General features: G+C 51.8%; 1 pseudogene; it reads right to left on the bottom strand.

Annotated features, from left to right (window-relative positions):
* Positions 1 to 14,198, bottom strand: part of LOC135222893 (uncharacterized) — a 78,378-nt pseudogene that overhangs the window by 60,062 nt on the left and 4,118 nt on the right.

Below are 14,198 nucleotides of genomic sequence, written 5' to 3'. Positions count from 1 at the left end.
GCCGAAGCAACACACCCCGACTGATCCTGTCCGGAAAGACCTGAGACCGGTGCAGCACCTCCATGACGAGACGCGACGTGGGCAGGGGCAGGCACGGCAGGAGCGGCAGGAACATCAGAGCAGGACCAGCACCATCAGGACCAGCACCAGCAGGACAGCACCAGCAGGACCAGCAGCAGCAGGGCCAGCACCAATAGGACCAGCACCAGCAGGACCAGCACCAGCAGCACATCAACATTAGAGCCTCGCACCGCAGCGCTTCGTAGGAGCAGCGCGAGGGGCTGGGCCAGCAACACTCGCTGCAGGTACGGCAGGTACGGCAGCATAGTCCGGCGTCACAGGCCTCTCCATCTCGGCCAAACTCATCATTGGGACGGGCGGTGGTAGAATCCAGGGGCGAACTTTGGGGCAGCGAAAGTCGGGCGTCGGCAGCACATAAAACCCAGGTGGCGGCGGCACGCCCCTCTTAGGTACATGGGCAGCGATCGGTCATTTGAATTGACGAACCGTTGGAGTCACTGACGCAATGTGTTGCGTATACACCACATGGATGAGGGGCGGCGTACGCTGGTGTTGACACAGTATTGGTCGTTGTTGTACCCACACCATGAGTTTACCACTGCCGACCCCGCTAGCCGTTGAATCAAGCCCTGGATACTGGGGGCGCCCTGCAGTCCCAACGACGCCCACACCTGTCCAAGGTCGTCACTCACAGAAGGCACACCTGAGGGAGGAACAGTCGGGTCAGTTAGAGGGGCACACCCTCACGCCATGGGGAGGAACGAACCCCACCCAGAGCGGACGGAAGACCCCGAATACAATTGCACATCCGGGTATCGGGCACCCTCCTCCACACTCGACGGATCGAGCGAGGAGAAGGACTCCGAAACCCCCCCCGCAGGGGAAGGCGCAAATCGTGGGGGCTGAGCTGGAGGCAGGAAGGATGACGAGGTATCCGTAACCAAAGGAGTCGCTGGAGAGCTTTCCGACGACTCCTTGGTCGACCTACGCCTCTTCCTACCCTCGTACAGCACCCACTGCGCCTCGGACCAATTTACACAGACATTACATGGTTTCGGTTCGGGAGCATTCTCGCCCCCCGACACCGAAAACATAACTCATGAGGATCAATATCTGGGTAAGAGCGGAATCCGCCGCATTTACGCCCCTCCAGCCCGGGACACACTCTACGGGCAGCTGGTGGGCGCGGCGAAAGCTCTTCTTGATCCATGATTAATTAATCTTCACTCAATGAAAAAATGAAAACAGAGTACTTACAATTTCATTCAAGACCACAAACAAACCAGTCAGAAGAAATTGTAACATCCAAAGCACACGACGAAAATAGCGGGCAGAGCGATGACGAACACGTCCTGTCACACCACGGCCGAAAGCAAAAGTGATTCTTCACCGCCCGGGCGCGCGGCGCGCGCGACGATCGGACAAGCAGTTAACTACCGTTCTCCCCTTGTTCGAAGCTTACGACCGTCCCAGCTGCCGCTAGTTACCTTCCTATTGTTAAAGGACCGAGGGTTTGTATTACGTATCGGAACAATTTCAAATTTTGAACTGCTGATAGAGTAGAAACTTATAGCTACGTAGTTACTTAGTAAGTTACTTACCCTATATAAAAAGTGGGTTTAGCTAGGGGCTGAAGGGATGCTGTAAACAACCTTGAGTGTTATATACTTCCAGTGCACCACTCCGCTATGAGGATGGTGTGTATAGAACAGTTGCATATGTAGGATAAATCATTGTTGTTATATTTCTTCCAAACAAACGCCCATCAAAACTAAGGAAAATTTGGGTTTGGGTTTTTTTCTCCCCTACCTCATACATCCAGAACTGTACCCCTTCCGTTTACAAAGAGGTCCCTTGAACTTTGACTTTAGTCTTCCACATACTACTATGAGTGAAGGGATTACCTCCCCTCTCTTGGGCAACTCAATCTTACTCAACCACCTTGGTTGGTACCAAATCAGTAGCTTCATCAACTTGGAATCCAATCTCAAGTCCTCAACAGAAGAAAGCATAATTAAAATACTTACAGCTTATGAACTGTAGAAGGCATGCAATTTCAAAATGGAACATTAACCCTACCTACTGGGATTCTGGAAATCTTCACTGATTGAATATAAGGCATCTTGCTTACTTCTTTCTGCAGGATGGACTGTAATGCCCTGAATCCCTATTGTAAGGGAACCTTGATGTTTTTCTCGTATTTTGCGACCCTCTGGTGATAAGCCACGCCGCATCAAAGGGAGGTTCATGATGCAGTGTCATAACATTGTTTTACCTGTAAAGGAGATTTTGCATTCATTTATAACCATAATCAAATAGTTTTACTGTACACACAACTAAGAATTTCAAGACTTACAAAATCTTTTTTGAGATATTATGTACTTGATATTGATCATTCCAAGCATACGTAATTATATTACTAAAATATGTTACACCTGTCAAAGAAATTTACTGTATGGTAACATAAATCACAAAGAGTTATTGTATAAATATGCCTGGGCAAAAAGAACTTGTTAACAAGACATAACTATTAAAAGGTAATAGTACCTCTTAATGCAAGTAAATATGTTGTTATTTTACATCTATAGTGGATGTAAAAAAAAAAGTACTTATAGAAGTACTGTATACATACATATAAACTTTCAAAAACCAAATACAGGCAGTCCCTGGTTATCAGCAAGGGTTCTATTCTCGGCGGGGTGCTGATAAGCGAAAACCGCCACTAACCGAAACTTGGATACTTATGGTGCCAATTTTTGGTTAATGGTACCGAAAACCGGTTAATGGGCACCTTTATGTATGTTATGACGCCATAACTCTGTTGTCAGCACCTTATGGCGCCATTAACAGAAACTTGGCCTGCTTTGGCACCATGAATCACTGTCTCGTGCCATAAAACCAGATCGCCATTAACCGAGACCGCTTTAATTTTGTTTCAGCTATGAATCCTTAACCTAACCTAGATTATGGGTGAGAAAAAAGTACAAACCTACTGCCTGCAATATTTTACTATGATAGACTAAGGTTAATAGTTTTCTTAAGCAGCCTAAATTAAAACATGATAGAGAAATAAATTCCAATATACAAAAAAATTAATACTGCTTTGTTTTGGTAGTTGCATATGAGGTTGAACATTCAACCTCCTTCAACCTTAGAAAAGTACATGCCCTCATATGAGAGGTCCCTTTACCACATGCCTCGTATAGCACATTCTCTGATACTTTCTTTTTGTCCCAGCAAATGACAATTTGTCCAAAAATTGCACTTTTCCTAACTATACAAACCTGAGGTCCTTTTACAATAGGAAGGTACTAGCGGCAGCTGGATAGGTCGTAAGCTTTCGAACAAGGGGTTCGGTAGTTAACTGCTTGTCCGACAGGCGCGCGCGCGCGACTGGGAGGTAACAAATCACTTTTTGCTTTTGGCCCAAGCAAAAACTGCAGAGTGAGGGGTGCATGAGGTGGGGCTATGTGTAAAAGGACCTCAGGTTTGTATAGTTAGAAAAATGCAATTTTGGACAAATTGTCATTTGTTCCGACACGGCATACAAACCTTCGGTCCTTTTACAATAGGAAGACTCACTTCTTGTGGGAGGAATCTGTCTTTTGTGAACAGACTGGTGTTGCGCCCAACCTTGGAAGTTCTCCCTGGTCCGTAGAGCGAGGGAGGGATCCAAGCTCTGTCCGATTGATCGGGGTGTGCACCGCAGGATCAATGGTCAGACCTCTGGACCGAGTACTAAGAGAGAGGCAAGCGTATCTCTTCGTACCAGCAATGTAAGAACTTGTTCCTGTACAGGAGCAAATATAAAGTCATGGGTTTGACTCTTGTAGGCATCCACTTTCCCCCCCCTTGTAGGAGGAAGTGGTGGATATTCTGCTCCTATCCCTAGTGAAAGGATAGGATGGGGCTCTGTCATATAGCTCACCTGCATCTCGTCCTCATCCAGGCGTAGTGACGACCGTGGCCCTCTGCCCAGGGCCAGTAGGAGGAGGGAATAGATGAGAAGAGGGAGCCAGTCACTCACTCACTCACACATTCCATCCACACAGTCACACCAGGACTCGATGCTGTTTTCAGCCTGCGAGGCTGGGTTAGCTACACAACTTGTTGAGCAGCCACCACGGGTCCCAAGGAAAAGGTATCCAAGGACCTGTGGCAATATCCCGAAGGTAGAAGGACGTAAGGTAGTCTTGGTTAGACCAGACCCCTGCCTTCAGGACCTGCGCCACGGAGAAGTTCTTACGAAAACGCCAACGAGGGGCCAATACTTCTGACTTCGTGAGCTCTCGGACGGGACGTACGGATGTCGTCACTACCATCAGCCTCATACGCCCTCCTGATGACCTCACGCAGCCAGAATGAAAGATGTTCTGGATACTTCTTTCTTGGTTACGCCGGTGCTAACGAAGTAGGCGTCGACACTCAGATGAGGTGTCGAGTTTTCTTCAGATAGCGCCGTAGCGCCCTCACGAGGACAAAACAGCATCTCATCCGCTCATTATCGGTGAAGTCCATTAGGGAGGGAATCGTGAAGGACTCGAACCTGTCGTCAAGGGACCGACGGTTTCTGAGTCTTCGCAACGAAGTTCGGGACGAAATCGAGCGTCACAGATCCCCATCCCCTGGAGTGTCGTACATCATAGGAAAGACCATGAAGTTCCCTACTCTCTCTTCGCCGATGCCAGGGCCAGCAAGAAGAGGGTCTTGAGGGTCAGATCCCTGTCTGACGACTCTCGGAGTGGCTCGAACGGCGTTCGAGTCAAACTCCTAAGGACGAGAGTCACATCCCACGCAGGGGGCCTGAGTTCCCTAGGTGGGCAAGACCTTTCGAAGCTCCTCATAAGCAAGGAGATCTCGAACGAGTTCGAGATGTCCAATCCCCTCAGTTTCAGGACGAGAGCCAGGGCGGCTCTGTATCCTTTTGACTGTGGGGACTGAGAGGAGCTTCTCTCGGCGAAGAAAAACGAGGAAATCCGCTACCTGCTGAAGAGTGGCTCTGAGAGGAGATAGACCCCGTCTACGACACCAACCACAGAAGACGGCCCACTTCCCCTGGTACACAGCTGCAGAGGACTGACGGACGTTTCCAGCCATCTCTGTTGCTGCGCTACGAGAAAAGCCTCTCGTTCGCAAGAGATGGTGGATAACAGCCAGCCGTGAAGACGTAGGGACTGGACTGCTCGGTGGTACCCGCTCGACGTGTGGCTGGGCAGAGAAGGTTGTGCCAAGGGGGAATCTCTCTCGGTTCTCCTGCGAGAAGAGCCAGCAGGTCCGGATACCAAATGGCCTGTGGCCATTTGGGAGCCACCAGGATCACCTGAGATTCGGGGTGACCAGTGCTCGACTGATCACCTTGCGAATCAGCTGAACTGGGGGAAAGGCATAGACGAAGAGGTTGTCCCACGGGTGTTGAAGAGCGTCCTCTGCAGCTGCCCATGGGTCCGGCACGGCTGAGAAGAAACACCTGGAGCTTCCTGTTGTGCCGGGTGGCGAACAGATCCACGACTGGTCGCCCCCACAGGTCGAAGAGCCTTTCCGCCACGTCCTGGTGTAGAGACCACTCGGTCCCTATCACCTGATCCCGACGGCTGAGCGTGTCTGCTACTACTACATTCCTCTTCCCTGGAATGTAGCGTGCCGACAGCTCTATTGAGTGTGCCTCGGCCCACTCGTGCACCTGCCGAGTCAACTGGTACAACGGGAGAGCACTAGGCCCCCCTGTTTGTTGACATAGGCCACTACCGTGGTGTTGTCGCACATTCAACACCACTGAGTGTCCCATCAAGCGGTCCTGGAACTCTTGGAGAGCGAGGAACGCTGCCTTGAGTTCCAGTACATTGATGTGGAAGGTGCTTGTCGTTCTCGTCCCACACTCCTGAAGTCAGCAACTCCTCCAGGTGTGCGCCCCATCCCTCGGTCGATGCGTCTGAGAACAGCTGCATGTCCGGGGGGGGAGTGCGCAGAGGCACTCCTCTTAAGAGGTTCCTGTCGTCCAGCACCAGGCTAGGTCCATGCCTCACCTCCGTGTCAGTGACACTGGAAAGCTTGGGGGATCCGTCGCCTGTGACCAACTCTCCTTTAGTCTCCACTGAAGAGACCGCAGGTGAAGACGCCCGTGAGGGACTAACTTCTCGAGTGACGACAGGTGTCCGATCACGACTTGCCATCGCTGAGCTACCTGTTCCTGCCGAGACAGGAACTGGTTGGCTGCCTCCCTGAATCTGCTGATCCGCGAGTCTGCGGGAAGACTCGCCCTGCTACCGTGTCGATCAGCATACCCAGGTACTTCATCCTGCTGCTGGGCTCGAGATCGGACTTTTCGAAGTTCACAACGATCCCCAGATCGCGACAGAACTCGAGCAGAATCGATCCCTGTCCTGTAGCAACTGCGAGCGGGAGCTCGCCAGGACTAACCAATCGTCGAGATACCTCATCAGACGTATCCCGTGCGAATGGGCCCAAGCAGACACCAGAGTGAACACTCCGCGTGAACACCTGTGTGGGGCGGTTGAGAGACCGAAGCAAAGTGCCCTGAACTGGTACACCGTCCCGTCGAGGATGAAGCGGAGGTACTTTCTGGAGGACTGATGAATGGGTATTTGGTAAATACGCATCCTTCAAGTCCACTGAAAGCATGAAATCGTTCTCCCTGATGGAGTCGAGCACTGAACGTGCCGTCTCCATCGTGAACCGGGTCTGGCGAACAAACCGGTTCAGAGGAGAGAGATCTATCACCGGGCGCCAGCCTCCCGTAGACTTTTCCACCAGGAAGAGTCGACTGTAAAAAGCCCGGTGACTGATCCGTGACGATTTTCTACAGCTTCGCTCGCTTCAGCGTGGTCTTGTATCTCCTGTCTCAATGCTACGTCCTTCGATGACCCTGGAACGTACGACTGCTGTTGGACCGGGTTGGAGGTGAGGGGTGGCCGAGATTCGAAGGTAATAGATATCCCTCCCGAAGGACATCTACAATCCAGGTCTCGGCGCCGTAGCGCTGCCAAGTTGCCCAATGGCTGGCCAGGCACCCCCCACTTCCGGCAGCAGGTGAGGGGGAACGCCGTCCCTAGCGTTTCCCCCCTTTCTTCGACTTCTTCCCAGAGCTCCCCGGGAGGAGGAGGGCTGGGAGAGGGCTGGTTACGGCTCCCCTTTGTAGAAGTCGAAGAAGACAGAGTCTTTCCCCAGGGCTTCGACGCAGCTACCGTCTTAGCCACCGAGGAAGCGCTAGCCGAGCTCTTTGACTTGGCCGCAGTCCGAGGCTGCCCAGAAAAGCCTTCGAGACTGCCTGGTGAACCAGATCGGTCACTGTCGTCAGTGCCGCCGTCTGTCCACCGCAGCGTCCACCATCTCTCCTGGGAAGAGGACGTGGAACTCCGTAAAGGTCCGTTGCAAAGTCCCAATGCCGCTTCACGCCCGGCCGCCCTGGAAACCCGAGTAAGGACAGCGTCCCTACGTCGGAGAACCAGGTTGGCCCACAGGTTCACCGTCTGGTGGGCAAGGAAGGAGATGGCTCTTCCCCCAGACTGGCAAAGTCTCCTAAAGGCCGAGTCATCTTCGGGAGAAATTCCCCCGGAGTTGGCTGCGACCTTAGATACTGTGAGGGACCACAGATCTAACCAGGAGACGGCCTGGAAAGCTGCCATGGCAGTAGATTCCAGGCCGAGTGCCTCTTGCTGCGAGAACCATAGGTTCTCGGACAGGAGCTGCTGCAGAGACACACCCGGAGTCAGCCTGGCTAACTCCGGGTTCACCTGTTTGGGCGGCATCGGGTCCTCAGATGGCACGTAAAAACGCCGCTGTCGCAGCAGAGGAGGTGGAAGCAGCTTGCTCGACCTGCCAGACTTGAGAGAACCGTCTTGCCCGGAGACAAAAGAGATTCTACCTGGTCCAGCACTGAGTCTCGGGCAAGCTCTGGAACGCGGCAAACCCACCGTCGGTATGGGTTCCCTCTTCGGCCCCAGAACGACTCGAGCCGGGACGTGGGCTCGGAGGTGGGGGGGAGCGGCGATCCTTCAACCGCGAGGTCGTTGTGCTGACGAATCAGCGCAATAACCTCGGCAAAGTTCCTCTGGATCTCAGGAGTAACTGCGTCCTGCGGAGTCGGACCATCCAGTCCCTACAACAGGAGCATCTCCCGAGACCCTCCTACCCTCGAGGGGAGGAACAGCGACAGACCCCTCTCGGTCTCCTCCAGCCACTTGTGCATACGACCTGGCGTCCGAGAACCGTGCCTGGTACGTAGGACGACGTGGTGGGATCCTGAGGGGCGCACCCCAACACGATCACTCCTCAATACCTCGCCCCTCCCGGTGTGAACCCGAGGAGGTTGAAGGTATGGGAGAGGCAGACCTGACGCTCCCTCCTCGCTCGCTGGGCAGAACCAGTGGGCTTGGAAGACTGCAGGCGATCGTCAACCCGCGTGGCGATCGAAGCTGCAGGCCTAGTCGAGCCGTCTCGCTGTGGAGAAAAGGCTGGACCGAGAACAGCGGCCCCGGGACGGTCTCGTGTGTCAGAGGAGCTGTGCTGGTTGCCGTACCCGATCGCTCTCTGTGAGAGTGACGGTCAGGCGACCAGCGAGCTCCACTGTCACGGTGAGACCGGTGCGTATCCTCACGGCGCGTCACGTCGCTGGTACCAGCCGTGGCTGGTGCCGGCGAACGGGGGGACCTCTTCCCAGCCTCAGCCCGTGGCCGGTCATGGACCGTCACGTCCGCCCGGGTAGCCAGCTGCTCGCCGCGAGAGCGAGAGCTGGTCTGGTGAGAGTCGCGTGAGCGGCTGTCACCAGTCTTCCGCTCCGTGCCGTGAACCTGACGCTGAGATGGCTCAGAGGTCTGGTTCCTAGCTGCACGGTCGCTGGTAGGCGACCGTACACTCGGTACCTCTCGCGAAACGAGAGGCCGAGACGGATCCTGCTGCCGTGGTCGAACCACTAACAGCAGGTGAGGAAGTGCCGGTGTTAGCCGGCACTCCTCTGGTCCCCGTAGTCTTCTTCCTTGCGGAAGAAGAGACGGGTCCTGCCCCCGAAGGAGCAGGGTGACCAGCGGAAGAACCCCCCGTCTCACCGGAGCGAGACGGGCCCTTAGAAGTTCCCGAAGGAGACTTCTTAGGGGGGGGGGAGGCGCCTTCTTCTTCTTAGGCGGGGGAGCCTTAGAAGAAGAAGGGGAAGAGGCGGCAGACGACGACGACGACGAAGAAGACGATGAAGACGACGACAACACCTTCCTCCTCTTCTTCTTCCTCTTCGTCAACCTTCCTCAGGACCGATGTCAGATCTGTTCATCCAGGGCGGAGCCGGGGCTGCTGTTGCCGAAGCAACAGGGCCCGGATTGCACCTGTCCCGAACAGATCGGCATCGGGAGCAGCGGTGCCAGAACAGGAACAACGTCAGCAGGTGCAGGCATCACAGGAACAGCAGTGGAGACGGCAGGAGCAGGTTACAGGAAAACGCAGCAGTGGTCGGTAACGTCACGTCCGTGAACAGCGCTGGGCAGGTACGGCAGGCTGTACAAGGCGGTCCAGGTGGACGGACCAGCGGCACAGACATCCTAGGTACTGGTGGGAGGTCCAGGGGCGAGCTCTTCGGGCACACGAAGTCCGGCCGGTCGCCGGCAAGCACGGCAAACCCAGGGCTGGCCGGCATCACACTCCCCCAGTGGTACGGCGACTGGCCCCTGCACCGATGTAGTTGGTGTGACAGAGACCGCGTGCGGGGTGTACACCAGGTGAGGAGGTGAAGCATAGCCAGGCGTTGAAAGGGTCGTGGTGGTGGTCGTAACCGTAGCATGTGTGACCGCCACAGAGCCAGCGAGATGGTAGAGCAGCCCCTGGACACTCGGCACGCCCTGCAGACCCAACGATGCCCACACCTGTCTGAGGTCGTCCTTTCGCGGCAACCGCACTGAGGTAAGGCAAAAGTCGGGTGATTAGCAGGATCCTCCTTACCCGCTCGTGCGAAGACGAACGGATAGAGGACCCAGAGTACAACTCGACATCGGGGTATCTAGCGCCCTCCTCCACACTCGACGGTCGGGTGAGGAGAAGGACCTAGAAAACCCCCCCGAAGGGGAAATGGAAGGCCGCCAAACGTGGTAGCTGAGCGGGCGGCAGGAAAGAAGACGAAGTGTCCGTAACCAAAGGAGTCGCGGGAGAGCTTTCCGACGACTCCTTTGCAGGCCTTCGCTTCTTCCTGCCTTCGTACAAGCCCCACTGCGCCTCCGACCAATTAGAACATACTTCACAGGGCTCGGCTCGGGTGCATTCGCGCCCCCGACACCGAGCGCACAAAATATGTGGATCAATTTCCGGGAATGAGCGGAACTTTCCGCATTTACGCCCTTCGGTACCCGGGCATAATCTCCGGGGGGTAGCGAGGCGTGGAGATTCCATTATTGATCAATTCACAAATGATGAAATAAGAGAGGAAATGATTGTACTTACAAATGATTCACACACAAACACAACCAAATACTCATGAAAGCAAACGACGAGAAGCGGGCAGAGAGCGTCGAACACACACGTCCACTCGCTGTGAGGCCGAAAGCAAAAGTGATTTGTTTACCTCCCAGTCGCGCGCGCGCGCCTGTTCGGACAAGCAGTTAACTACCGAACCCCTTGTTTCGAAAGCTTACGACCTATCCAGCTGCCGCTAGTACCTTCCTATTGTAAAAGGACCGAAGGTTTGTATGCCGTGTCGGAACAATGTTATTTTCTGTCTTTAGATTTTCATTTTAACTGCCTGAGACAACTCAATAATCCTAGAAATATTACATTTATGCAAACATACTACGGTACTTTATAAAAATATACCCATACTGCCAAATTGACTGAAATATTGTCAAGGCTGGTAGCTGATAGTGAGTCAAGATATCAAGTCCAGACCCTAGGCTATGCTGTTCATCCAGAGGCCTGGGCCAAAGTAACTTCATTCAGCATATTCATATAAAGACCATCTGTGAGGTAAGGGCAGAATAATGGCATGTCTTCACAAAGTACTAGTTTATGTTCTGCAGACTATCTGTGTTACACAAAAAATGTTGATACACACCGCTATACGCAGAAGACCTAAAATTGAAACAGAATCTAAGAAAGGAGTAGTACAAATATTGAAAAGATATAAAAGTAGAAAACTGGAGACAACTGAAAATTTATAATAAGTAAATAAAAAAGCTTAGGCAACTAGGCAAAGGAAAAATGATATTGTTATGATACAATAAAGTTTTATACATACTTACCTGGCAGATATATACTTAGCTATAGACTCCGTCGTCCCTGACAGAAATTTGAATTTCGCGGCACACACTACAGGTAGGTCAGGCGATGTACCGCCCTGCCGCTGGGTGGCAGGAATAGGAACCATTCCCATTTTCTATCAGATTTTCTCTTCCATCTGTCTCCTGAGGGGAGGCTGGGTGGGCAATAAATCGTATATATCTGCCAGGTAAGTATGTATAAAACTTTATTGTATCATAACAATATCATTTTTATACATTCAACTTCCCTGTCAGATATATACTTAGCTGATTCACACCATTGGAGGAGGGTAAGAGACAGCTAATTACTGACATAGACAGGAAAAACAACATACGTTGTAGGTAAAATAAAAATAATAAACCTTGGTTCCTACCTGATTAGGCGGAAGACTTCGTGGCTACTGCCCAGGAGTCTGCTTCGCCTCAAGAGCCTCAGCGAGATATTGATCTATGGCTAAGAGTTCTTGTGGGTCTGTCAAAGGGGTCTCAACCACTTACTCGGCAGAGCCTAAATGGCATTTGTCAATGTTCTGTAATCCACTAACTTGACAAAAATACCAAAATGAAGGAGCACAACACCGATCCCGATCACCTGATCCTAACACCCGTGTTAGTTCTAATGATTGAAAGGAGTTATCCCCGAAACTCCTCCCAAACAACCAATAACTCGAATCACATAAATCACACATACATTAAAATACAAAAAAAAAAATTTTGTACAACTGTACTAGTTAGATACCTCCTTAGTTCCTTACTTGACAAAAGCAACGGCCACCTGTGCGACATCAAGCACCCTTGTCAGTAGCAAACCAAGAACATGTCTAACCAGAAAGTTTACGTATACAAAGAAAAATTTAAGGATCAGTATTTGCTCCAGCTCCCAGCACCGTATCCGCTGACACGAACGGACCGAGGGAGAAGCATTTCTCATATGTTACTCTTACATCTTTAAGATAATGAGATGCAAAGACAGAATTACATCTCCAAAATGTTGCGTCTAAGATGTCTTTCATAGACATGTTTCTTTGAAACGCTAATGATGTAGCCACTGCTCTCACCTCATGAGCCCTCACTCTAAGCAACCTGAAGGAGTCATCAAGACATTTTTCATGAGCTTCTGTAATAACATTTCTCACAAAAAATGCCAAGGCATTTTTGGACATGGGTCTCTTCGTGTCCCTTACCGCACACCAGAGACCTTGTTGACAACCTCCGAGCTGCTGCTTCTTCTTAAGGTAAAACTTAAAGAGCCCTGACTGGGCAAAGGGATCTCTCTATATCCTCTCCCACCAAGCTCGAAAGTCCTTTCACTTCAAAACTCCTGGGCCAGGGTTTTGAAGGGTTCTCGTTCTTGGCCAGAAACAATGTCTGGAAAGAACAAATAGCAGAATCTCCCTTAAATCCAACCCAAGAATCTAGGGCGTGGAGTTCGCTCGTTCTTTTAGCCGTAGCGAGGGATAAAAGGAAGATACATTTTCTTGTTAAATCTCGAAACGAGGCAAGGTGAAGAGGTTCAAATTTGTCCGATGTCAGGAACTTCAGGACCACATCCAGGTTCCAGCTCGGAGTTAGTGGTGATTTAGACTTCGAAGTCTCGAAGGACCTTATAAGGTCGTGGAGGTCCTTGTCGTCCGCTATTTTCAGCCCTCTATTTCTGAACACTGCTGAAAGCATACTCTTATATCCCTTGATGGTAGAAACCGATAAATGAGATTCCTCTCTAAGATCAAGAAAATCGGCTATGTTGGTCACAGAGGTATCGGAGGAGGACAGCTTCTTCGCTCTACACCATCTCCTAAAAACTTCCCACTTCGATTGGTAAACCCGAATTGTTGACGATCTTCGGGCTCTTGCGATAGCGCTCGCAGCCTTGCGTGAAAAGCCTCTCGCTCTGACAAGTTTTTCGATAGTCGAAAGGCAGTCAGAGCGAGAGCGGGGAGGTTTTGATGAAACCTCTCAAAGTGGGGTTGTTTGAGCAGATCTGGGGAAGTCCACCGTCCATTCCAGTATCTCTGTGAACCAATCCTGAGAGGGCCAAAAGGGGGCGATGAGTGTTAACTTCGTCCCTTCTGATGCCACAAACTTCCTGAGTACTTCCCCTATAAGTTTGAACGGGGGAAAGGCGTAGCCGTCTAAGCCCGACCAGTTCAGTAGAAAGGCGTCGACCGCGATCGCTCTCGGATCCTCTACTGAAGAGCAGAAGTTTTCTATCCTCTTGGAGAGGAACGTTGAGAAGAGGTCTATGTGAGGCCTCCCCCACAGGGACCAGAGGCTTTGACAAACTTCCGAGTGGAGAGTCCACTCTGTGGGAAGGACCTGATTTCTCCTGCTGAGTCTGTCTGCTCTGACGTTCTTTTCTCCTTTTACAAATCTCGTCAGGAGGGTAACTTTTCTTTCCTCCACCCATACTAACAGCTCCTTTGCTAGTTCGTATAGGGAAAAAGAATGGGTCCCCCCCTGCTTTCTGATATAAGTCAGAGCCGTGGTGTTGTCCAAGTTGACTTGGACCACCCAGTCTCTGACTTCTAACTCAAAGCCCTTTAGGGCTAGGTAAATCGCCAGCAGTTCTTTGGAATTTATATGCCAGGACACCTGTTCCTTCGTCCAGGTGCCTGACACTTCCCTTGCTCCTAAAGTCGCTCCCCATCCTGTCTCCGATGCGTCGGAGAACAATTTTCGGTCTGGGTTCCGGATAGCCAGAGACATACCCTCGGTTCTTTCTTCTTTCGAGGGCCAGCCACCATTTCAGATGACTCTTTATTTCCACAGGAATCGTGAAAGAGTCCGTCAATCTTCCCGTCTTCCATTTCCACACTTTCCGTAGGAAGAATTGAAGCGGGCGAATGTGAAGTCTCCCTAGGGAAATGAACTGTTCCAGCAAGGAAAGGGTCCCTAGAAGGCTTAACCATTCCCTCGCTGAGCTGCGTT

The sequence above is a fragment of the Macrobrachium nipponense genome, chromosome 8, assembly GCF_015104395.2.
Source record: "Macrobrachium nipponense isolate FS-2020 chromosome 8, ASM1510439v2, whole genome shotgun sequence".
Lineage (NCBI taxonomy): Eukaryota > Metazoa > Arthropoda > Malacostraca > Decapoda > Palaemonidae > Macrobrachium > Macrobrachium nipponense.
This window is presented reverse-complemented; position numbering and strand designations above follow the sequence as displayed.